This window comes from Panthera onca, chromosome E2 (genome assembly GCF_046562875.1).
Source record: "Panthera onca isolate mPanOnc1 chromosome E2, mPanOnc1 haplotype 2, whole genome shotgun sequence".
Classification (NCBI taxonomy): domain Eukaryota; kingdom Metazoa; phylum Chordata; class Mammalia; order Carnivora; family Felidae; genus Panthera; species Panthera onca.
In genome coordinates, this window is record NC_138353.1 from 4,288,272 (window position 1) to 4,315,387 (window position 27,116).

At 43.2% G+C, this 27,116-nt stretch overlaps 1 pseudogene; it reads left to right on the forward strand.

The window, feature by feature from the left end:
• Positions 1-2,503: 2,503 nt before the first annotated feature.
• On the forward strand, positions 2,504-21,445 carry LOC144614674 (vomeronasal type-1 receptor 4-like; annotated as a pseudogene).
• Positions 21,446-27,116: the final 5,671 nt, after the last annotated feature.

Sequence of the window (27,116 nt, forward strand, 5' to 3'; positions counted from 1 at the left end):
AATAAACATTAAAAAAAAAATAAAAAAAAAACCGTCCATTGATCTCTTACATTGTCATTTATATTGTCATTGTACCCAGTCACACATACATGCACACACATCCAGTATTGCATGAAACTTTATTATTATTATTATTTTTTAAAGATTTTATTTTGGGGGATGCCTGGGTGGCTCCGTCAGTTAAGCAACCGACTCCTGATTTTGGCTCAGGTCATGATCTTTCGGTTCATGGGATGGAGCCCTGTGTTAGGCTCTGTGCTGACAACATGGAGCCTGCTTGGGATTCTCTGTCTCACTCTCTCTCTGCCCCTCCCCCAGTTGCTCTCTATCTTGTTCTCTCTCAAAATAAATAAATAAACATTAAAAAACAGATTTTAAGTAATCTCTACGCCCAACGTGGGGCTCAAACTCACGACCCTGAGATCAAGAGTCACATGCTCTACCGACTGAGCCAGCCAGGTACCCCCCCATCCCTGTTTTTATTAAGATTCATCTTTTGTATTTTATCATCTTATTTTATGGCTACAAATCCCAGTATATTCCTGAGTACAAGTGGTGATACTGAAGATTAATTGAGATTCGTTTGTGACTTATGGGACTGCTCTAATGTCTGAGCATCGACATGAAATTTACTAGTGCTTGTTGACTGGGATCATGCTGAACCTAAGAGGCTGGATACATCTGCATTATAAAATATGAACAACTGCAGGGACGCCTGGGTGGCGCAGTCGGTTAAGCGTCTGACTTCAGCCAGGTCACGATCTCGCGGTCCGTGAGTTCGAGCCCCGCGTCAGCTCTGGGCTGATGGCTCGGAGCCTGGAGCCTGTTTCCGATTCTGTGTCTCCCTCTCTCTCTGACCCTCCCCCGTTCATGCTCTGTCTCTCTCTGTCCCAAAAAAATAAATAAAAAACGTTGAAAAAAAAATAAAATATGAACAACTGTTAACAATTATCAAGTAGTTTGCTGAGACTATTCAAACATCTATTAGTAATATGGTGCATCAGTCACAAATGCTCTGCAAAATGCATAGTCACAAGTCCTCTATTCTTCAAAAAAAAAAATCCATGCAGTTGTGTTATCCATTTTAAACACAAATTCATCAGTTGTTGGTTCTTTTAAAAGTTTTAATATCAAAAGAAAAAAAAAAAGAAAAACTCACAAAAACCAAAAAATGATCCAAACAAAAAAAACCCCCAAAAAACAAAAAAAACCCAAAAACTTTAATATCAAGATATATTAATTAAATAAGATATATTCAGTGCCTCTTTTCCTCTGTTTTGAAAAATAGTGTTTAGGGGCGCCTGGGTGGCTCAGTCGGTTAAGCCTCCGACTTCAGCTCAGGTCACGATCTCATGGTCCATGAGTTCGAGCCCCGCGTCGGGCTCTGGGCTGATGGCTCAGAGCCTGGAGCCTGCTTCCGATTCTGTGTGTCCCTCTCTCTCTGACCCTTCCCTGTTCATGCTCTGTCTCTGTCTCAAAAATAAATAAACACTAAAAAAAAAAAAAAATTTAGAAAAATAGTGTTTAGTGAAGGAAACTGAACTATCCCTTGAAAATATAGAAAACACTAATATGAAAATATAGAAAACATGGGAGCACCTGCCTGGCTCAGTTGGTTGAGCATGTGACTCTTGATTTCAGGTTGTGAGTTCAAGCCCCATGTTGGTTGTAGAGCTTACTTAAAAAATGAAATAAAATCAGAGCATCTGGGTGGCTTAGTCAGTTAAGCATCCAACTTCGGCTCAGGTCTGGTGACGTGATCTCACGGATCGTGAGTTTGAGTCCCATATTGGGCTGTTTGAGTCCCTGCATTGGGCTCTCTGCTATCATCTTAGAGCCTGTTTTGGATCCTCTGTCCCCCTGTCTCTCTGCCCCTCCCGTGCTTGTGCGTGTGTGCACATACTCTCTCAAAAATAAATGAACTTTGAAAAAAAGTCTAAAAAAGTAAAATCTTTTAAAAATTTTATATTATTCTTAAAAACATTTTTTTTAATGTTTATTTATTTTTGAGAGAAAGAGGGAGACATAGTGTGAGTGGGGAAGGGGCAGAGAGAGGGAGGAAGACACAGAATCCAAAGCAGTTTCCAGTCTTTGAACTGTCAGCACAGAATCTGACACGGGGCTCAAACCCACAAATGTGTGATCATGACCTGAGTTGAAGTCAGATGCTCAGCTGACTGAGCCACGTAGGTGCCCCTAAAATAATCTTCAAAAAAAAACAAGGGCACCTGGCTGGCTCGGTTGGAAGAGTGTGCAACTCTTAATCTCATGGTCGTGAGTTTAAGCCCCGTGTTGGGTGTGGAGATTACTTAAAAATTTAAAATATCTGGTTTTTTTATTTAATTATTCTAGTGACAGAGAGAGTGTGCAAGTCAGGGAGAGGGGCAGAGGGAGAGAGAGAGAGAGAGAGAGAGAGAGAGAGAGAGAGAGAGATGGAATCCCAAGCGGGTTCCATGCTCAGCACGGAGCCTGAGGTGGGGCCCCATTCCACAATCATGAGACCATGATGTGAGTCAAAATCAACAGTCACACTGAGCCATGCAGATGCCCCCCACCAAAATCTTAAGAAAAAAAGAAACATTCTGAATATATCAAAATTCAGTCCATTTTTTTCCAAGTTGTATTTCCCAGGTCTCCTCTAAATTCCCTGAAAAGTTCCTTAACATAGACCCAGAACTTCCCCATTGAAATAAAGAGAAAGGAACCACGCATGCATATTTTGTAATGGTCTGTTGGGTGCCTGCCATGCCTATTGAATTCTGAGCTCTGTAAATGCAGACTCAGTCTCAAAACTGTCCTGTGGCTGCGCAAGGCTGTGCGTGAACCACTCCAGGATCCAGCGAAGAGATATGGACGGGAACTGCAGGGAGAGACCACAGTTAATCAACTCTCCCTCCAAAATGATAAAAATACTAGCAAACATTTCAGCAGATTTGGCAGTTTTCTGAAACTCCATTCTCCGCATGAGCGGAGAATCTTCTGGCCAAGAGAGACCGCAGGAGTTCAGCAGGACAGCGATATCTCCAGTGTCATGTCGTGGAGGTATGTCCGTCACACTTCCACCCCCAGGTCAGTGATGCCACCGCCATGAACACCCATTAGCCTCACAGCCGGAGGGTAGCGCTGGCTCCTCCATAACCCTGCAGAGACCCCCATTAGCACAGCAGAGTCAATATTTTACCCAAACTAGCATTCCCATGGTATGCACACATTTGATATGATTCAAAGCTCGGATGAATGAATCGACATAGGTACACACAAAAAAATTGGTGCAACAAGTTCATGACATCATTCCTAACTGTTGAAAAGTAGAAACAACCCACTATCTGTAAACAGATTCGTGGGGAAATAAAATGTAGTGTATTCATAGACTTATCTTCAGAAATTTAAAAAGAATGAGGCACCATTACACGCTACAACAGAGACGAATCTTTTAGACATAATGCTAAGTAAATAAGCCAGATCTCAAGGAGCACAGATTGTATAATATCATGTATATGGAATGTCAAAAATAGAAGCAGAGAATGTACTAATATTTGGGTTAGGGAGATGTAGCAGGGAGCAGGGGTTGTAGGGAAGATTCCCTTGTAGGGAAGATTGTGGGGGCACCTGGGTGGCTCAGTCAGGTGAGCGCCCGACTTCAACTCAGGTCACGATCTCACAGTTTGTGGGTTCAAGCCTTGTGATGGTCTTTGCACTGACAGCATGGATGGAGTCTGCTTTGGATCCTGTGTCCCTCTCTCTCTGCCCCTCCCCTGCTCATGCTCTGTCTCAAAAATAAATAAACATAAAAAAAAATAAATCTAGATTGTGATGATTGCACTCTTTTGTCACACACACACATATCAATGGAATTGCACACTTCCCAAAGGAAGATTTTACACATGAATTATATCTCATCGAAACCATTATAAAAAGAATCAAATGGATAAGTGATGGGACTTTGCATTTGCAAAGACTAATCTAGCATTTAGAGCTGATCACCAGATTGGGGCACTGGCTCTTCTGTGTGCAGCAGGCAGAGCAGAGCCTGGATACCCGGCTGTCCTCGTTCAAGAGAACAAAGGTGCTAACTGTCGGGAAGCAGAGATCAATGAGGGCAGCGCCGTTTCATCAGCCACCAGTGGGGATGGACTAGAGGCATCACATACACTGAAAAGAGAAAAGAGAGGATGAAAACAGATACGAGGAGTCTACAGATGGCTCTGGCCTCGGCAGAGGATCTGGGGAAGACGCTGGTTCTGTGAACGTGGTGGACCCGCTGCTCATGTCTGTACAAGATGAGAACCACGGATCCACCAGCCGTGAGATCACGACCTGAGCCGAAGTCGGACGCTTAACCACCTGAGCCACCCCGGCGCCCCTCCATGTCACTTTAATAACGTGCTCCAGGTGATTCTAAGGTGAGGCTGGGGTTGATCACGAGGGCTCCCAGGTGCACTTATGAGAGTTGAGTGCGGGCTTTGGTTTAAGGGGAGGTAACGAGGGTCCGCTCTAGGTGAATTTGGAAGGAACAGGTTGGAGCAGCTACCATCCCCATGCTGTTGCCAGAGTTGTGGGAGGGGAGGTCATGTGAACACAGGAAAGGAGAGAGTCACGTGCTGATCTCCATGTGGGAGCTTATTAACCCTGGTTCTTACCTGCAACAAAAGTCGGGAGAAGGTCACATTTTGTTTTTTTGTCCTTGTTGTTGCTGTTGTTTACATAAATTTTACCTCCAACATGAGCTTGAACTCATGACCCCTGAGATGCAGACTCGTATGCCCCTCCCACTGAGCCAGCCAGGCACTTTTTTGCAGTTCAGGGTCCCTCTGCCTGCGACGTAGTGGCAGCAGGTGAAGGGGCTGGGCTGGCACATTTAAGGCATAGTCTCAAGATGCACACATCGCTCCTTCATATAATCTCACTTAAAGAAGAAACCCAGAGAAGGAAGAGAAGGCAACAGGCAAGTTCTCAGGTAAATGTTGAGTCCCGGGTCAGGTGGTGTCCTTGTCTTCTTCTGAAATACCATGGATTTTTTTTTTTTACATTTATTTTTGAGAGAGAGAGAGAAAGAGAGAGAATGGGGGAGGGGCAGAAAGAGAGAGAGAGAGAGGGAAAGAATCCCAAGCAGGATCTGAACCCTTAGCACAGAGCCCAATGCAGGACTCAATCTCATGAACCACGAGATCATGACGTGAGCTGAAATCAAGAGTTAGCCACTTAACCGACTGAGCCACCCAGGTGCCCCTGAAGTATGTGGCTTTAGAACATGGAAACGTTTATTTCTCTGCCTCTGATGGTCCTGTCTGACAGGCTTATTTTCATCTTCTATTTTTCCTGTTTTTCTCATGAGGGTCAGGGTTTGGTCTTTACACCCTTCTCCCTGTGTCCCAGAGCTTTCTCTCAACCCTCTGCAGCCTGGCTGCTGTTATGCCTTGAGCAATTCCCACCGTGAAGGAATGGCCTTTAGCCGTTGGAAATGTTCCCTTGGTGACAGAGCGACCTGTTGATACCCAGGATTAGGGATGAGCTCGGGTCCTGGGATATCCATGTGGAAGAACATTTAACGTATAGGTTTCATCCAGAGGTTCCATCGGCTCTGTATGGACCAGGATGAGGAAATGCACAAATAAACAGGATGGCATTCGTGGTCTAAAATCATTCAGAATTTTCTGAAAAAGAGAACCTTGTTGTCTAGATTGCTAAGGAAACAGTTTAAATACACTGGAGATTATGGGACTTGGAAGCTATAGATGGCTCGAAATTTGCATAAAACTGATGCTTTCTCCTGATTAGATTCTGATGATAATTTGGTTTTTTTAAATTTATATTTTAAGTTTTTTTTTTTAATTTATTTTTGAGAGAGAGAAAGAGTGTGAGCGGGGGAAGGGCAGAGAGAGAATCCCAAGCAGGCTCCATGCTTAGCATGTAACCCGACATGGGGCTCCATCCCGAGACCCTGGGATCACGACGTGAGCTGAAATCAAGAGTCGGATTTTCAACCGACTGAGCCACCCAAGCGCCCCTAAACGTTGTTGATTAAAAACAGTAAATTATAGGGGCACCTGGGTGGCTCAGTCGGTTGAGCCTCTTGACTTTGGCTCAGGTCATGATCTCTTGGCTCGTGGGCTCAAGCTCTGCATCGGGCTCTGTGCTGAGAGCTCAGAGCCTGGAGCCTGCTTGGGAATCTGTGTCTCCCTTTCTCTGCCCTCCCCCACTCACACTCTGCCTGTCTCACTCTCTCTCAAAAATAAAATAAGCATTAAAATTTTTTTTTAAAAGTCAACAACTTTTAGTATAATTCACATATTTCATGGAAACAAGAATGTAGCAAACAGCTCAGAGTAATATGCAAAAAATGTTTTAAAGCTCCTGCTTTGCTCTCTACATCCGGAGCAGGCTCTCTCCTCCGCATCAGGTTCACTTGTCTGATGCCTCCTCGCACACCTGGCTCTTCCTGCAGGGGGCGCATTCATACCTTGCATTCGCAGGGGCTGGTGCAGGAGCCACCCGTGGAGCATGAGAACTTGGGGTCCGTTTGGAACCAAGGTGACGATAGAGGTCCAAAGCCGGTGACAAAGGCAGACACTGATACGGGCTGGAGGCATGGTGTATAATTGACTGTTTTTTTTCCCCCTCCAACAATACCACAGCAGTGATATGACCAGGGTGCGTCAGGGACCTGACATCAGCTTGTTCCATTACAACCAACTTTACCTTCTTGGTTCAGTTCTCTGGCAGAGCCCTCCACTCTGAAGCCAATACAATTTTAAGGTTAGTAAAGTTTTTTCTTTGTCGTTAATATGGATCTGGAGTGATTTACTGAGAGTTCTGCATAAAGCGTCATATTTCATCTGGAAAGACCCCTCTCTTCTTTGTCTTTGCTTACAGTTTGCTTTGGGAAATGGAGGCTCTCACCTTTACTTACTTGGAGATACTCATTTTTGCGGGTGAAGGTTCTAAATTGTTCAGGCATCGGTCCTGCAAATTTCCATTCATTCCACAATCATGTCACAGACATACTCATTGCTTTGTAACACTCATATCAATGTATGTTCAAGTGTCTCAAAATTCTAAAATACAACTCCTAAATGATCAGCAAAAGAAATTTTGTTTCTTTTTAAAAGAATTTTTTGACATTTATTCATTTTTGAGAGAGAGAGAGCGAGAGAAACAGAGTGAGAGCTGAGGAGGGACAGAGAGGGAAGGTGACACCGAATCTGAAAACAGGCTCGAGGCTCTGAACTGTCAGCACAGAGCCCGATGCAGGGCTTGAACTCACGAGCCGAGAGCTTATGACCTGAGCTGAAGTTGGACACTTAACCAACTTAGCCACCCAGGTGCCCCAACAGAACAAATTTTCAGTTTAACACACAACTCATAAACAATAGCTTTTATTTTAGTCTGTGTGCATGTCTCTGTGGTGTGTTCAAAAGACACAAAAAGCATCATCCACAAATAGATGTATACTTTTATACCAGTGAAAATATATTTATTTTTCATTTAAAAAATGTTTTATTTTTTTTAAGTTTATTTTTGAGAGAGAGAGAGATCAAGCAGGTGAGGGGCAGAGAGAGAGAGAGAGAGAGAGAGAAACAGAGTACGAAGCAGGCTCCAGGCTCCGAGCTGTCAGCACAGAGCCTGATGCGGGGCTCGAACTCATGAACTGTGAGATCATGACCTGAGCTGAAGTTGAATGTTCAACTTCAACTGGGTGACTGAGCCACCCAGGCGCCCCAAAAATGTTTATTTTTGAGAGAGAAAGAGCGTGTGCATGCACACAAGTGGGGGAGTAGCAGAGAGAGAGAGAGACAGAGAGAGAGGGAGGGAGACACAGAATCTGAAGTAGACTCCGGGCTCTGAGCTGTCAGTGCAGAGCCCAACACAAGGCTCAAACCCACGAACCTTGGGATCATGATATGAGCCAAAGCTGGACACTTAACTGACTGTGCCCCCTGAAAAAAAAAATATATTTTTTTATATTTTTAAAATGTTTATTCATTAAAAAAAAATTTTTTTAACGTTTATTTATTTTTGAGACAGAGACAGAGCGTAAACAGGGGAGGGGCAGAGAGAGAGGGAGACACAGAATCTGAAACAGGCTCCAGGCTCCGAGCAGTCAGCACAGAGCCCGACGCAGGGCTCGAACTCACGGACCGCGAGATCGTGACCTGGCTGAAGTCGGACGCTTTACCGACCGAGCCACCCAGGTGCCCCTAAAATGTTTATTCATTTTTTGAGAGAGAGACACACAGAGAGCAAGTGGGGGAGGGGCAGAGAGAAAGAGGGAGAGAGGGAGACACAGAATCGGACGCAGGCTCCAGGCTCTGAGCTGTCAGCACAGAACCTGATGCGGGGCTTGAACCCATGAACTGTGAAATCATGAGCTGAGCTGGAGTCTCTCACTAAACCCTCTGAGCCACCCAGGCGCCCCTAACTCTTGAAAAATCTCTTAAGAAAAGACCGAAAAAATGAAGTTAGAAATATCTTAGAACCCACAGAGTAAATGGAGAATGTTGGGATTCAGTTGACACTCTGGATGTGGTTCCCGCCCCCAGTTCCTACACAGGATCCAATGGCTTTGAAGGCAAGCATCAGTCACTGAGGACTGGCAGGAAGGCCACCAGGGATCTGGCAGTCGGAGTGATCTTATCACAGACTGTGGTCGGAATCCTGGGGAACTTGTCTCTTCTTCACCCTTACCTCCTCCTTTCTTTCACTGGGGGCGAAGTGTGCAGATTTGATTCCCAGGCACCTGACTGTAGCCAACGCTTTGGTCATTCTCTCTAAAGGAGTCCCCCACATGATGGCAGATTTTGGGGGGAGGCAGTGCGCCAATGATTAAAAAAAAAATTTTTTTTAACGTTTATTTATTTTTGAGACAGAGCATGAATGGGGGAGGGTCAGAAAGAGAGGGAGACACAGAGTCTGAAACAGGCTCCAGGCTCTGAGCGGTCAGCACAGAGCCCGATGCGGGGCTTGAACTCACAGACCGTGAGATCATGACCTGAGCCGAAGTCAGATGCTTAACCGACCAAACCACCCAGACGCCCCTCATTTTATTTTTTTTAACATTTATTCATTTTTGAGGGACAGAGAGAGACAGAGTGTGAGTGGGGGAGGGGCAGAAAGAGAGGGAGTCACAGAATCCGAAGCAGGCTCCAGGCTCTGAGCGGTCAGCACAGAGCCCGATGCGGGGCTTGAACTCACGGACCACGAGATCATGACCTGAGCCAAAGTCGGATGCTTAACCGACTGAGCCACCCAGGTGCCCCGTGTGCTGACGATTTTAGATGTGTCCTTCTCTTCTATGTTCAGAGAGTGGCCAGGGGTGTGTCCATTGAGATCACCTGCCTGTTGAGTATCTTCCAGGCCATCACCATCAGCCCCCAGAACTCCAGGTGGGCAGTGCTTAAAGGGAAAGTTGCTGGCACAAAAACAGACACATAGACCAATGGAATAGAATAGAAACCCCAGAACTAGACCCACAAACGTATGGCCAACTCATCTTTGACAAAGCAGGAAAGAACATCCAATGGAAAAAAGACAGTCTCTTTAACAAATGGTGCTGGGAGAACTGGACAGCAACATGCAGAAGGTTGAAACTAGACCACTTTCTCACACCATTCACAAAAATAAACTCAAAATGGATAAAGGACCTGAATGTGAGACAGGAAACCATCAAAACCTTAGAGGAGAAAGAAGGAAAAGACCTCTCTGACCTCAGCCGTAGCAATCTCTTACTCGACACATCCCCAAAGGCAAGGGAATTAAAAGCAAAAGTGAATTACTGGGACCTTATGAAGATAAAAAGCTTCTGCACAGCCAAGGAAACAACCAACAAAACTAAAAGGCAACCAACGGAATGGGAAAAGATATTTGCAAATGACATATCAGACAAAGGGCTAGTATCCAAAATCCATAAAGAGCTCACCAAACTCCACACCCGAAAAACAAAGAACCCAGTGAAGAAATGGGCAGAAAACATGAATAGACACTTCTCTAAAGAAGACATCCTGATGGCCAACAGGCACATGAAAAGATGCTCAACGTCGCTCCTTATCAGGGAAATACAAATCAAAACCACACTCAGATATCACCTCATGCCAGTCAGAGTGGCCAAAATGAACAAATCAGGAGACTATAGATGCTGGAGAGGATGTGGAGAAACGGGAACCCTCTTGCACTGTTGGTGGGAATGCAAACTGGTCCAGCCGCTCTGGAAAGCAGTGTGGAGGTTCCTCAGAAAATTAAAAATAGCGCTACCCTATGACCCAGCAATAGCACTGCTAGGAATTTATCCAAGGGATACAGGAGTACTGATGCATAGGGGCACTTGTACCCCAATGTTTATAGCAGCACTCTCAACAATAGCCAAATTATGGAAAGAGCCTAAATGTCCATCAACTGATGAATGGATAAAGAAATTGTGGTTTATATACACAATGGAGTACTACGTGGCAATGAGAAAAAATGAAATATGGCCTTTTGTAGCAACGTGGATGGAACTGGAGAGTGTGATGCTAAGTGAAATAAGCCATACAGAGAAAGACAGATACCATATGGTTTCACTCTTATGTGGATCCTGAGAAACGTAACAGAAACCCATGGGGGAGGGGGAGGAAAAAAAAAAAGAGGTTAGAGAGGGAGAGAGCCAAAGCATAAGAGACTCTTAAAGACTGAGAACAAACTGAGGGTAGATGGGGGGTGGGAGGGAGGGGAGGGTGGGTGATGGGTATTGAGGAGGGCACCTTTTGGGATGAGCACTGGGTGTTGTATGGAAACCAATTTGACAGTAAATTTCATATATTAAAAATAAATAAATAAATAAATAAATAAACGTTAAAAAAAAAGAAAAAAAAAAGGGAAAGTTGCAAAGTACATCGGCCCCTCCACCGCCCTCTGCTGGATGCCGGACGTGATGATAAACGACATTTTCCCGCTTTATGAGACTGGCCAGTGGATCAGCACAAACATCACGTGGAAAAGGAGTTATGGATACTGTTGTGGGGTCTTTCACAATAATATCGGAGTCTCTCTGTTTGTGGTGTGGCTATCGCTCACTGATGTTTTCTCTCTGGGGCTCATGCTCTGGGCCAGGGGCTACATGGTCTCCATCCTGCACAGGCACAAGCAGAGTCTGGTACATTCATGCAACCAGTGTCTCCCCCAGATTCTCCGCTGGTTCCAGAGCCACCCAGAGCATCCTCGTTCTGGTGAACACCTTTGTGTTTTGTCATAGACTCTCCTCCATTTGTCAAGTTTGTGTGGCTTGTTTAAATAACCCAGCCAGGGCGCCTGGGTGGCTCAGTTGGTTAAGCGTCCGACTTCAGCTCAGGTCGTGATCTCGCGGTTCGTGAGTTCAAGCCCTCCGTTGGACTCTGTGCTGACAGCTCAGAGCCTGGAGCCTGTTTTGGATTCTGTGTCTCCCTCTCTCTCTGACCCTTCCCCGTTCATGCTCTGTCTCTCTCTGTCTCAAAAATAAATAAATGTTAAAAAAAAAATTTAAAATAAATAACCCAGCCAGTTGCTGGTGGCCATGTCAGCTCTCTTTGCTGTATGTTTTCCTACTCTCAGCCCCTTTATGCTGATGAACTGTGACCCCAGTGTGTCCAGGTCCAGCTTTGCCTGGATAAGAATAAAAAAATTCCCTCATCTTATCGGAAACATGTATTTTTCTTGTTGTTGTTGTTTTTCCCTCTGCCTTTGTGCCATCAGTGCAGAGCCAGATGGGGCTCAGTCCCACAAACTGTGCGATCATGACCTGAGCTGATATCAAGAGTCAGCTGCCTAGAGGCGCCTGGGCAGCTCAGTTGGTTAACCTTCCAACTTCAGCTCAGGTCATGATCTCATGGTTCATGGGTTTGAGCCCCGGGTCACGCTCTGTGCTGACAGCTCAGAACTTGGAACCTGGAGCCTGCTTCAGATTTTGTGTCTCTCTCTCAAAAATAAACATTAAAAAAAAAAAGTCACATGCCTAACCAATGGAGTCATCCAGGCATCCCTACTTTATTTATTTATCCATTCATTCATTCATTCATTCATTCATTCATTTTAGCTTTATTTATTTATTTTTAGTAATCTCTGCCCCCAACATGGGGCTCGAACTCACTGAGCCAGCCAGGTGCCCCAACATTTTACCTTAGATTGGTAGTATTTCATAAAAAAAAATTTTTTAATGTGTGTTTATTTTTTTTTCAATATATGAAATTTATTGTCAAATTGGATTCCATACAACACCCAGTGCTCATCCCAAAAGGTGTCCTCCTCAATACCCATCCCCCACCCTCCCCTCCCTCCCACCCCCCATCAACCCTCAGTTTGTTCTCAGTTTTTAACAGTCTCTTATGCTTTGGCTCTCTCCCGCTCTAACCTCTTTTTTTTTTTTTTTTCCTTCCCCTCCCCCATGGGTTTCTGTTACGTTTCTCAGGATCCACATAAGAGTGAAACCATATGGTATCTGTCTTTCTCTGTATGGCTTATTTCACTTAGCATCACACTCTCCAGTTCCATCCACGTTGCTACAAAAGGCCATATTTCATTCTTTCTCATTGCCACATAGTACTCCATTGTGTATATAAACCACAATTTCTTTACCCATTCATCAATTGATGGACATAATGTGTGTTTATTTTTGAGAGAGGGAGACAGAACGTGAGTGGGGGAGGGGCAGAGAGAGAGGGAGACACAGAATCCGAAGCAGGCTCCAGGCTCTGAGCTGTCAGCACAGAGCCAGATGTGGGGCTCGAACTCCCAAACCGTGAGATGATGACCTGAGCCGAAGTCAGATGCTTAACGGACTGAGCCACCCAGGCACCCCTAAAACCTTTTCTTTATGTATAAAGATTCATTCTATAAGTCAACACAGTTAAGAATGAAACTTTAGAGGGGTGTCTGGTTGGCTCAGCGTCTGTGATGCTTAATCTTGCGGTTATGAATTGGGGTAGAGATTTCTTAAAAAAATAAAATCTTAAAGAATAAGGCTTTAGAGATTCTAATAAAATTTATATGCAGTACAGATAGCAATGTCATATGAAAGGAATCTGCCCCATTACCAAGTTTGGGTTTAATGAATGCACAATTGGCTCAATGTTAGGATGTTTGCAGAAAGACTCATTTGCTTTTACACCAGGATGAGAGTGCTGTGTCTATATTATAGTAATTGAACACTAATATCACCGAATTAAACAATTTATGCCATGCCATCAACTATGGGTCATGAAAGCTTAATAAATAATAAAATGTATAGAAATAAAATCGTACCTATTTTCTGATCACATAATTTTCAAACCTCAGTTAAGTGAAAATATTAGAAATGAGATTTGTGAAACTTGTGCATGGTATTAAAGTCAAAGAGGAATGTGCATTGAGTTTGGGATATCACAATATTTTTCAACCAGAGAAAATATCACAGGACACATTTGAGCCTCACCACCACTGTCTGAAACACAAATCCTAAATTACCTTTCTTTAAATGTTTTCCGGGGCGCCTGGGTGGCTCAGTCGGTTAAGTGTCCGACTTCGGCTCAGGGCATGATCTCGCGGTCCATGAGTTCGAGTCCCGCGTCGGGCTCTGTGCTGACCGCTCAGAGCCTGGAGCCTGTTTCAGATTCTGTGTCTCCCTCTCTCTGACCCTCCCCTATTCATGCTCTGTCTCTCCCTGTCTCAAAAATAAATACAAATGAAAAAAAATATATTAAAAAAAATTAAAAAATTAAATGCTGTTTTCCTAACCTCAAGAGAGAAAACTGTCCTCGCCATTATCATCGGAAATGGATGTTTTCAGTGGGGCAGGATTAATTCCCTTGAGTTGTGTCATAACCCAAGTTAGAGAAATATATTTCTGTTCCAGCAATGGCTGTTCAGACGTACTTTTTCTGCCAAGGATTGGGTGATTCCTATGGACCCATCTTACTTTTTGTTAAAAGCATGGCACCTTGTGCATTATAGATGCACCTCTAATAAACCTAAAATTTTAGTCTTGGATTTCTATAAGTTATATGGAACAGAAGATGGTTTAAGAACTATAATCCTTAAACACCTTAAAAATCAAATTCCATAATCGCTTGGCTTAAACACGAGCAAACACTGTGAGTAAGGATTGTATTAGGTTATGTTAAGAATCATCAAAGATTGGGGCACCTGGCTGGCTCAGTCGGTAAAATATGTGACTCTTGGTCTCAGGGTTATGAGTTCAAGCCCCACATTGGGTGCAGAGCCTACTTAAAAAAAAAAAGAAAAGAAAAAGAATCATCAGGGGTTGGTGTAGGTCTAGTACTCCCAGTTTTCTTTACCAGCTCAGCCCATGCCTTAGGAATTTCCCTCATCCCCATATAGCTTTGGTACCGGAGCAGGCTCCACCCCAGAAGTATTCCTTTTCTGACATCACTTACACAGGCTCCTGAAACACCTCCTTTCGTTAGGGACTCTGCTCTTCAGCCTGAAAGAGAAAACCCTTACTTGAATACTTTCTGCTGCCAGGCTGGTGGACTGAGTGTGAAGGTTGCAACAGCCTTTGCTTGTGTGTTTGTGTGGAGGGGGGGGCAGGAGGCTTGGGGGGCAGCCATACTGTAAACTATGGGTTTGTGGTCCTGTGTCCTCACCTCCCCTTAGACCCACAATTACCATTTCACATGTACTGGCAGTGACAGTGCAGACTTGGAGACCTGGGAACGTTTCTGAAAAAAAGTTTTTCCTAGTTGCCAGTTACCAAAAACAATTACAACCTTCTGGTTCATATCTCTGAAGAGTCCTTTGGAGCGTATGTGAGCAGTACTTTCTTTTTAATTAAATTAAATTAAATTAAATTAAATTAAATTAAATTAAATTAAATTAAATTAAATTTAATTTAATTTAATTTAATTTTTTATTGTTTTAATTTACATCCAAGTTAGCATATTGTGCAATAGTGATTTCAGGAGTAGATTCCTTAATGCCCCTTACCCGTTTAGCCCATCCCCCCTCCCACAACCCCTCCAGTAACCCTGTTTGTTCTCCATACTTAAGAGTCTCTTATGTTTTGTCTCCCTCCCTGTTTTTATATTATTTTTGCCTCCCTTCCCTTGCGTTCATCTGTTCTGCGTCCTAAAGTCCTCATATGACTGAAGTCATATGATATTTGTCTTTCTCTAACTGACTAATTTTGCTTAGCATAATACTGTCTAGTTCCACCCACGTAGTTGCAAATGCAAGATTTCATTCTTTGTGATTGCCGAGTAACACTCCATTGCATATACATACCACATCTTCTTTATCCATTCATCCATCGATGGACATTTGGGCTCTTTCCATACTTTGGCTAATGTGGATTGTGCTGCTATAAACGTAGGGGTGCATGTGCCCCTTCAACACAGCATTACTGTATCCCTTGGATAAATACCTAGTAGTGCAATTGCTGAGTCATAGGGCAGTGCTATTTTTAATTTTTTGAGGAACCTCCATACTGTTTTCCAGAGTGGCTGCACCAGCTTCCATTCCCACCAACAGTGCAAAAGAGATCCTTTTTCTTGGTATCCTTGCCAATATCTCTTGTGTGCTGAGTTGTTAATGTTAGCCATTCTGACAGGTATGAGGTGGTATCTCAATGTGGTTTTGACTTGTATTTCCCTGATGATGAGTGATGTTGAGCATTTTTTCATGTGTCAGTTGGCCATCTGGATGTCTTCTTTGGAGAAGTGTTTATTCATGTCTTTTGCCCATTTCTTCACTGGATTATTTGTTTTTTGAGTTTGATAAGTTATTTATAGATTTTGGGTACTAACCCTTTATCTGACATGTCATTTGCAAATATCCTCTCCCATTCAGTTGGTTGCCTTTGTGAACAGTACTTTCTTTTCTGGGATCCCTGGAGGCAGACAGGGAAGAAGCAGGAAATGCTGTGGTCTGACAGATGAGGAACTGGAGGTGAAGCACCTGTGTCTTACTGGATCTTCCGCTTCCCAGAGAAGATTTTCTGCCTAAAAACAGGTTTCTTATTAATTTTCAGACCACTGGGGTGCACCGCCTTGAAGTTATAAGCAGAAATATGGAACCTGAGGGGCACCCGGGTGGCTCAGTCAGTTAAACATCTGACTTTGGCTCAGGTCATGATTTCACCTTTCATGAGTTTGAGCCCTGAGTCAGGCTCCGTGCTGACAGTGTGGAGCCTATAGCCTGGTTCGGATTCTGTGTCTCCTTCTGTCTCAGCCCCTCCCCCGCTCACGATATGTCTCGCTCTCTCTCTCTCTCTCTCTCTCAAAAATAAATAAACATAAAAAAAAAGAAATATGGAATCTGACAAAATACCTGATAAGGATATTCAGTGGAATACAAGTAAAAGAAAGAACATGAAACCGCTAATGTGCATTAGGAATTATTGCACATGTTTGACCTACTCAATGCCAATTAAGTTGAAAGTTAGATGACATGGAATTTTGTAGTAAAGAGTAATTGAGGAATATTGACTCCAGTAATGATAGGAAGCCTAAGTAGAAGACGTATACACAGAAGAAAGAGATATCTTTGTAAATAAACAGATAAAATCACCTTCATCGCATGGTTTGATGGGTGGATTCTACCATTTTTAAAAGAAGAGATAATTAAATTATCCTTTTTTAGTTCAAGAGCTTTGAAGAATTGCCAGTCTTCTACACTTATGTTTACTCATTTTCTGTAACAAGTATTCATTACTTTAGTGATTAGTGAAGAAGTATAAAATATGCATATCAACCAATCATTGGTGTTTCCAACTAACCATTCTAAAGATATATATCTAAAGTCTTGGAATGTATCCCCTGTGGAATGGGGGGGGGGGGGGACTGCTGTGCTCCCAAGCCCTGGAATGTACCACAGTGAGAAGGCAGCACAGACCTTAGTGTGAAAAGGGAAAAGAGAATAGTACCTGGATGTTACTTAAGCTTATTGAGGTAGTCATTTACCTATGCACATAGAAATCATTACATTGTACACCTTAAGCTTATACAATATCATAGGTCAATTATGTCTCAATAAAACTGGGGAAAAACTAAAAATATAAATACAACCTCCCCCTTTTCCCTGTCTCCTCCCATATTAGCTTCTCCTGACCTGTTGCATTCACATGCCCAGGGGATAGCATAACCTTGCTTGGCCCCTGACTCAAGTAAGTGTTAAACTCATTAGCCTCTACTTACATAGAAAAAATAATTATGAAGCACCCAAACTCAAACTCAGCTGATAGGGTTTGGACAGGGTCCACAGTGAGGGAAGGAAGAGAAGTGAACAATGGAAGTTTGTGAGTTGTGGCTGATTCTCCATCAGTCAGTAGCTGGAATCCACCTGTTGTATGTTTGGGCTTCCAGGTCCCATTAGTGCCAGAGTGAATCATGCCAATCTGGATGAAGTGCAGGTAGAAAAGTATTAGGGAGGCACGATAGGTCTTATCATGAGTGTCTCTACCCTTCTATGTCCAAACTTTCCCCTGTGTGGATAGTACTGTGTTTGTTCGTCGACAAGTCAGAAGGGTGGTCTCCATAGCCCTGCCTGGGTTGTTACCGCCTCTCTATCAGTAAGGGTGGTTGAAATTCATAGTCCTTTCTCCAGTTGAGGTTTCCTGGAAATGTGTGGTCGTATTTACAATGCTCAGTTCTTCCACTGGTGAAGAGAATTTGGTGATTTTGTCGTCTGGGGCCAGTTGGCAAAGGCGCCACCTGGAAGTGCCTTGGGGTTTTAACGTTTTTTTTGAGACAGAGAGAGACAGAGCATGAACGGGGGAGGGTCAGAGAGAGAGGGAGACACAGAATCTGAAACAGGCTCCAGGCTCTGAGCTGTCAGCACAGAGCCCGACGCGGGGCTCGAACTAACGGACCGCGAGATCATGACCTGAGCCGAAGTTGGACACCCAACCGACTGAGCCACCCAGGCGCCCCGCCTTGGGGTTTTAGATTCATAGCTACTTGGACATAATTACTGGTTGTACTGATCCTGAAGGTCAGTTCTTTTCTTCCTATGGGGCTCTTGTCAGACTGAATCCTTTCCCATCTAGGGCTTGAGACCCCCAGACCCCTCCAGCTTTGAGTTGGGTCAATGCAAGCTCCTTGAAAGGCCCCAGAAGCCTTGCTTGTCATGTAGAAATTGTATATACAAGAGGGAAAATACACTGGTGCATGCACATCTCAGGTCTAAAGGAAAGATTGGGAGCTATCTTTGGTGGAAATTTTATGCCTTCCTGTGAGGAAATAGTTTCTACTTACATAAATGAGTTAGAAAAAAGCTTACAGTGGAAAGCCACCACCATGGGGCAAAAATGCCTGAGGTTAGCTAGTGAGCTAGTGTAATGGGATCATGAGTAACTTGTATCACCTGCAGGAAATTACTGTCCATCTGGTGCCAATATACTAATGTACCTTGATTGCAAACTCCACATGCCTTGCTTCTTACACACACAAGTTAAAGATTACTTTCTGATTGTTTTCTCCACATTCATGTTCATCTTGTTTTCTTCACGTTCATCACGTGGGTAATATCTTGTGAGCTCAATAAATATGGAGACAAAACCACTATTCCTGGCTCTTGTCTCTTCCTGGACACTAGCCTCTCTCATATTTAATCCTGCATCCTCTGCCTTGCTGGACAAGAGAGAACTCCAGACTCCCTGTCTGCAATACCTTCTCAAGTGTCTGAAGCAAATTTCCTTCTTCGGTGAGGCCTTTGGTTCACCGAGCATTCCTGACTGCATGGCCAAGGGTTTAGTGACAGCTTGGGAAAAGTGACACCTAATGGTGTTCCCTAGGGTGCTGTGGCTGCCCAGCCTCAGTGCCAGCCACGCAGAACCCAAAGCGGGCATGGTGGCTCCACCCAAAGATCGGTGGTCAGAATTCAGGGTTTGGGGTTGTTGCCTATGTTCTAGCTCTTGACCTTCCATGTTGAAAACTGTAGATCTTCTGATTACTGTGGTGGGGCTGGGACCTGGGAACACATCTCAGCTGCTGCTCCCTTGGAAACCCGTGTTAAGGGCTTGTTGTCATAAGGGACTGATCACTAAGCACTGATTGATCATGCGATTGACGATGGAGCTCAGCTCTGATGATGGATCTCAGATCTGATGATGGAGCTCAGAGCATTTCACATCAGCTCTGTGTTGATGCAGAGGCCATCACTGCGTGCCAGACCTGTGGTTCTGGGAGAAAGTTGACCTGTTCGTCTCACGGCTGGGGAGGCTCCCAACCCTTCCAGGCAGAATGACTCCAGGCCATCATGCCTCACACTGTTGATGCCTCCAGCATGTCAGTTAGCCGACTCCAGCCACATCATTGTGACCCTGCAAGCCGTGTCACTGTTTACCCTTTCTGGATCATTTGCACTCCCACCGTGTTATGCGTTTTATCACCAAATCTAAAAATGGGTCACCTGTCTAATTCTGCCTCTATCTTGTCCTCCTCCTGGCCCACACAACTTGGCTTGGCCATTTGGTGATTGAATGTAGCCGTCTTCAAGAGCAGATGTTCTCTTCTTGACTGTTTCCAGGATAGGGATGGAAGGGGTAAAAGTTACAGGACAACACAGAGTTCGAAGTTTTGCCAGCCTAGAGGGATGGCATGTTTTAGGTGCTCTCAGCCCATGCACTCTGATTGACATGGGATCCACCGGTAGGACCCAGCCTTAAAAACAACACTTGTTGGGGTGCCTGGGTGGCTCAGTTGGTTGAACATCCGACTTCACTCAGGTCATGATCTCACAGTTTGTGAGTTCAAGCCCCATGTCAGGCTCTGTGCTGACAGCTCAGAGCCTGGAGCCTGCTTTGGGTTCTGTTTCTCTCTCTCTCTCTCTTTGCCCCTCACCTGCTGGCTCTCTCTCTCTCAAAAATAAACAAACATTAAAAAAAAAAAACAAAAAAACACTTGTTAAGTGCATACGCTGTGTACATCCGTGGGATTCTTCTTCTTATGTGGAAACCATTCATTGACATCCCTCACCCCTGAGCATAGGCTGACATGAACCTTAGAGGTGGTCATAAGAGACTTTGCCAGTATTTAAGGAAACAACATACTGGCCCTGGAAGGTATTCAAATCAGCCTCAACTCACCGATCATGGTTATTATGAGTGAAGAAATAGTTCTAGACTTCTTCCTTACAGGCCAGAGTAGTGTGTACCTAGATTAATAACCCTGGCCAAGTGAAATGTATTAATCAAGGTTTTAAAAATTATTATTATTTTCTGTGCTTTATGATACTTTGGCATCTTGGAGGCTTTCCTAATTCTAGAGAGACTGCCCTGCTCTGTGCTAGTTAACGCCTAGAGATAGCTAACCACTGCCTCACATTGTGACAATCATCTGTGTAAACCCACCGGCCATTCCAGAGCCCAGAGCCCTAACCAACTCTCACATACCAAACCAATATTTACCCTTGCCCTAAATCACCCCTGGGCCAGGTACTGAATGACTGGGGACCACACCTACTGTCCAGAGTCCACTGAAATTATTCAAACCAGCCAATCTTAAGTGGTTTGATTTCCCTCTCTTCTTTCTTCCCACAGAAAGCGCACTAAATGCTCTGGGCGGTGCTTTCCCTTTGCTCCTTCAGACTCCTACTGACCCTGCCTGGTACTTCCCTGTGGGTCTTGTGTGGTGTGAAATGTTCCTTTTCCCCAGGAGCTGTAAGTAGTAAACTCTTTTTTCAAAGGCATTCATTTCCATTTCTGTCACCTCACCATACTTGATTAGAACAAATCCCTGATACAGCTTCAATATAAAGGTCAATGCAAACACTTAAGGAGAAAACCACCTGGCTCCCCAAAGCATGTCCTGATGGCTTATGAAATTTTTCAGGTGGTTGAATCTGGGACTTTGAGTGTATTCTGAGGTCAGGCTTCCCTGATCTGACTGCATGGGGCCCTGATGATAGTAACTTTAATCAAATGATTAATGAATTTGGTATCAGCCTATTCTCTATGATTTGCCACTGTCCAATGGCGGGGTATACTCATGGGAAAATTTACCAGAAGTCAACTATACAGAAATAAGGAGCTGTGGGGTACCAGGTTGCCTCAGTTGATAGAGTATATGACTCTTGACCTTGGGGTTGTGGGTTTGAGTCCCATGTTGGGTGTAAAGATTACTTAAAAATAAAAATAAATCTTAAAAAAATAATGATGCTTTGAAAGAAGGAGCTGATACTCATGGGATTTTCAAGTTTCTGTGTGTCTTGTGGGCAGAGTTGTTGATAGATTTTATTTCTATTTTCCCAAAGGTGTCTATATAGAAAACAGCCTTAGAAAACAGATGGTTTCTCCTTTTGGGTCATAGAACAGATTTATTTGTCATGCAGGAAAATTAAGGTAATGTTTCCAGGCAAAAGCTGGATCGGTTTGAAACTTGGGGGCCAAAGGGAACCAATGCACATATCAAGCTTATGTTACCTGTGGTACTGTGAATAATAAAGCCCTTGTCTCTGATCTAGGAGTCTTGTGTCTTCTACCCACATCCATGAAACCTTTGAAGACTAACTTGTTCACCTGCCATTTGGCTAAAATTTTGGACTCTTTTTAGTTTCAGAAAGTGATCGTATGGTGTTTGTATTCACACATTTCCCTCCCCTCTAACAGATTGTGTTATGCTAAGAGAAGCTTCCCTCAGTCTCCAAATCAGGATGAGTTTGGGTGTGTAGGTTGGGTATGATTTGGGAGAAGCAAATTGATCACTGTAAAAATGGTAATGAATTAAAACATTGGGTCTGGGAGAGCAGAGTGGTCAGCATGGGGGACATTGCATAGGTGGAAAGGGGAGAGCTGAGAGTTCTCACTGGCTTGGCAGTGCAAAAGCAACTTTGGAAGGAAGAAAAAATCACCGTAAGAGTGTATGAAATCATTTTCTACGGAGTATGCTGATGTTTCCCTTTGTGCCATCTTACAGTGTATAAAGTTCAAGGGCTCACCGAGGCTTTTTAAAAAAGCCTTTTATTTTTGTGAGATAATTAGAGGGGAGACTGAATTCTGTACCTGGGTTCACAGGTTTTTCAGGGAAAACTAAATGAAGGATGGTGGAGATCCTGCCAATCCATGGGAACTGGCAAAAATTCCTGGAAAAACTTCAGACTTTCATGACCTCGGATCTGGTGTGGTCAGACCTGAGGTTTCTAAAGGCTGAAGGGTTATGCAGGTGATGTTTGGGTTATGTGAGGATTAACATCAGTGGAATAACTAGAAAGTTATTCCAAAGTGTAGGTAAGACATGGCAGGAGGAAGGGGATGGGACGTAGGGAGTCCTGGAGAAGGGTGGGGCAATTGTGCTGGGCCAGGATGGTGGCAGTATCTGTAAGAGCGGATGGAAGGGCAGGGGCTGTGGGATCATTTTCTCTTTTGGTCCCCTACCTCACCCATAAGAATCCTTCGGGTCTGCTCTGTTGCTCTGTGATGCAGGCGTGGAATTAGATCAGCGGTGTCCAGCTGTCCAAGGCCACAGTGTGCTTCAGATGATGGAGGACTCTTTGTTTCCTTTCCAAAGAGACCTAGTACCTCATGGCCGAGTTTAAGCTGGATTCCATGCTTCCATGCATCACTGATTCCATTTTCTACTTCTTGTGTAAACTGAGCCTCCTACGGTCTTACCACCACCTAGAGAGGAAGCTATATTTATCAATATTTGGGTAAATCAGAGACCTAAGTCAGGCAAGGGAACCCCAGACCCATGACCCAGCATAAGGTGCCTCTTGCACTTTGCTCTTCCCACCTTACTAAATCAATTACATGGTCACAGAGTGTTGGGGGAGGTCATGGAAAAGATGTGACCACTGGTTGACATGAGAGCTGGCAGGCCCTCAGTGACCAGAGGCTTCTAACCCCTTCCCTTGTCCTTGGAATGTATGTTCAACCCGCTGTACTAGGAACCATTTTCAAGGATGCAGCCTTGAGGAGGCAATGTGTCGTTGAGACCATCTGGATGGTGTATGTGACTGAATCCTATTAAGGTCTCTGTCCAAGCTTGAAAGATTCTGGTGGGTAGGAGCAGAGGCCTACTCACTTTATGGTGCACAAGACAAACCTTGTGTGCAAATTCTCACTTGCTTATTATATCTGCCACCTACCAAACTGGAGTGGCCTGCCTTTTTCTTCCATCCATCCTTGCCCTCTGTGCACAGGGTCTGGTTTCAGATGCCACCCAGGAAGCTCTTGAGGTTTCAAACCAACACAAAGAGATTCCTTGAGATGAGGGCTCTTGGGAAAGATTAGAACATCATACTTTTAGATAGGATGGGTGGAAAGAGCAGGTGTCCCAGGTAGGAATGAAAGCTTCTGTCCAAACCTACCAATCTATCTCCAAGAGGTAGATATCTCCAGGAAAATTCATTGTATTTGAGTGGATCTGGAGGGATTCTTAAGGGAGAACAGAATCCCTGTAGGAGATGAGTGTACCCATGACTGGTGTTCATCAGTCACCTTCTAATGTCAGATTTTCAAGGCTCAGCCTCTGTGGTAGGGCTGGTCTGAAGAGTCATGTAGAGCCTGTGAAAGCCTCTGATCACACGTGAGATAGAACCTGTGTCCTCAGGAAGAAGTGTCCTATCTCAAGAGACATTGTGCTTCCGGGAGTATGAGATTGTGTGCCTTTCCTCAGCAGAAGACCATTGACTGATCATTTGAGGATCATGTGCATATAGGTTTCTTTGAGTCTATCAAAGAAGTAAGCAGGGTGCCTGGGTGGCTCAGTCAGTTGGTTGAGCATCCAACTCTTGATTTCAGCTCAGGTCATGATCTCAGGGTTTGTGGGATCAAGCCCTGCGTCACTTGGGATTCTCTTTCTCTCCCTCTCTCTGCCCCTCCCCCTCTCAAAATAAATAAACTTAAAAAAAAGAACACTTAAAAAAAAAAGAAGGAATCAGAGAAAACATTTTTTATCCACTTCCAAAGCAAGAATCGAGGGGAATGACACAGTGACAGTACAGGAGTAGAGAGGTCTGGGGGCACGCCCACTCTCAGAAACACTAAAATCCTGGCAAAACTTGTCATAATTTACCTTGTAAAAAACTTCTTTTTTCTTTTGCTGTGTTAGGTTTATCTGTCATTGGGCCTTTGTCTTGCTACAGGATGTGAAGAATAAATCGAATTTTACTTTTCCTTGAAACATCAAGTTCTGAGGCAAAAAAAAATATTAATGATGCCAACTACAATGTAGTTTTGTTGTTTCTTGGCTCATATTATGCATGTTGTTATATTTCTGAATATTTGTCTGTTAGTCTATTCAGGATCAACATAGAATTTCATAGGGCTGGCTACCCTCTTTTTATTTATTTATTTGTTTGTTTGTTTAATTTTAGAGAGTGTGAGTGGAGGAGGGGCAGAGGGAGACTCTTAAGCAGGCTCCATGCTCCATGCAGAGCCCAGCTCAGGGCTCGATCCCATAACCCTCAGACCATGACCTGAGCCAAAATCAAGAGTCGGACACTCAACCGACTGAGTCACCCAGGCGCCCCTCTTTTTTTTTTTTTTTAGAGTTCTCTTGGCTACCCTTATTTGTATTTTCATCCATAAGAGTTTTGCAGTAACATGCCTAGTTCTAAGAACTAACTGATGGTATCTGTACTGAGGTAAAATTACATTTTTAATCAGCTTAAGGACAACTGATGATTTTTATAACATTGAGTTTTTCTACCCAAGAGTGTGATGTAATTTTTCTATTTGCTTATGTCTACATGCATCTATTTCAGGAATTTTCTATGGTTTTTCTCACATATACTAAAAGTATTTTGTTAGATTTACTCCTAGTTTAATTTGTATTTATTATTATTTTTAAAAACACATTGAGTACTTAAACACTATATATATATTATATATAATAATATAATATATATAATAATATATAAATGTATATATATATATTTTTTTTTTTGAGAGAGAGAGAGTGTGCACATGAATGGGGTAGGGGCAGAGAGAGAGAGGGAGAGAGAGAATCCCAAGCAGGCTCCACACTGTCAGCACAGAGCCTGATGTGGGGCTCGAATTCATGAGCTACAAGATCATGACCTGAACCAAAGTCAGACACTTAACCAACTGAGCCACCCAAGCACCCCTATTTATTTATTTTTAAGTAAGCTCTACACCCAGGGTGAGATCAAGAGTCTCACACTCTACTGACTGAACCAGCCATGTGCCTCTATTCCTAGTTTATTTTATTGTGTTATTTTATTCTTTAAATAACTGTAATTCCCATCTCAATTGTAACTTGTAAATTATTATTTTTTGTACATTTGTAGATACCTGTTTTTTTGTATGTCAATAATATATTAGTTTACCAAATTATTTTTTTTCCTATCAATTCCTTTTGTGTTTCCAAATATACAATTATATCTTTTGGTAACAGACTTTTATATATTCGTTTCAGTTCTTTTAAAAAGATTTTTTTAATGTTTATTTATTTTTGAGAGAGAGAGACAGAGCACCAGCAGGGGAAGGGCAGAGAGAGAGGGAGACACAGAAGTCAAAGCAAGCTCCAGGTTCTGAAATGTCAGTGCAGAGCCTGAGGTGGGGTTTGAACTCACAAACAGTGAGATAATGACCTGAGCAGAAGTGGGTCGCTTGACCGACTGAGCCACCTAGGCGCCCCTCTTTGTTTCAGTTCTTATGTAACATGTCCTTGGCTAACCCTTCAATGCAATATCAAATGACTATAAAGTAATTGTTTCTGTTTTAGTCTTATTCCTGACCTTAGTGGGAATCTTACTAATTCATTCTCATGAGAACAATGAATGTTTAGTTTTGTCAAGTTAGCAAAGATCCATCAGTTCCTAATTTTGAGTGTTTTAATTGAGCACTTGTTGAATTCTGCCAAGGGATGCTTTTGTGTCTATGAACATGATCTCCTGATTTTATTTTTCTATCTATAAATACAAGGAATTTTATTAGTAGATTGTCTCATATTTAATCGTTCCTGAATTCAGTACATAAAATGCACTTAATCACAGTTGTGGTTTGAATTGTGTCCCCAGGAATATTTCAAGTTCAATCCCCATCAACCTGTGAATGTGACCTTATTTAGAAATAGGGTCTTTGCAGATGAAATCAAGGTAAGATGAGGTCATACTGAATTCAGATAGACAGAGGTCCAATGACTGGTGTCTCGTAAGAAGGCTAAGTAAAGGCACAGAGGGAAGAAGGTCATGTGATAACATATACAAAGATTAGAGCTGTGGAGCTGTCGGCCAAGGAACTCCAAGGTTTTCTGGCAGCCAACAGAAGCTAGAAAGAGGCAAGAAAGTATTCCCCCTTAGATCCTTCAGATAAAGCACGGTCCAAAACAAAACAAAACAAAACAAAACAAAACAAAACAAAAAAAGGCATGGTCCACTGGCCACTTAGGCTTTGAACCTCAGGACTCCAGATCAAATTTCTGTTGTTTTATGCCACCAAATTTTGTGGCAATTTGTTATAGAAGTCCTAGGAAACCATATATTATTTTTATATTATATTAGTAGTAGTATGTTTGCTATATTTTACTTGTTTCTATGTAGTCCTATGTAGAATCTTTTTGTAGTCCTGTATTGCTACAAACTTTGTGACATATTAGTGTCGGTATTCTATTTGATTTATAAAATTCGTTTGGAAAATTTAATTCCTCTGCAATGCTCTTAAATAAATAGCAACATCTTGATATTTAAATGTGTTGCAGAACTTTCTGTTAAACAACCTATCCTTTTTTGTTGTTGTTGTTGTTGTTGTTTGTTTGTTTGTGAGAAACTGCTTTATAAACTCTCATTCCTCTATGGATATTTTATTATTTAGAAGTTCTATCTCTAGGGGGCCTTGGTGGCTCAGTCGGTTACGAGTCCTACTTCGGCTCAGGTCATGATCTCGTGATCGGTGGTTTCGAGCCTCTGTGCTGATAGCTCAGAGCCTGGAGCCTGCTTAGTGTTCTGTGTTTCCCCTCCCCCCTCTCTTTCTCTGCGTCTCCCCTACTTGTGCTCTCTCCCTCTCTCTCAAAAACAAATAAATAAACATTTAAAAAAAGTTCTATCTCTACTTAAAAATGGCAAAGCATATTTTCCCAGAAAATTTTTATTTCATTTAGTTAATTTGTATTGAATTGGCCAAATGAAGCAAATGTTTTTGGTTTTGTTTTAATGTTTGTTTATATTATTTCTGAGAGGGGGTGAGGGGCAGAGAGAGAGAGAAGGAGAGAGAGAAT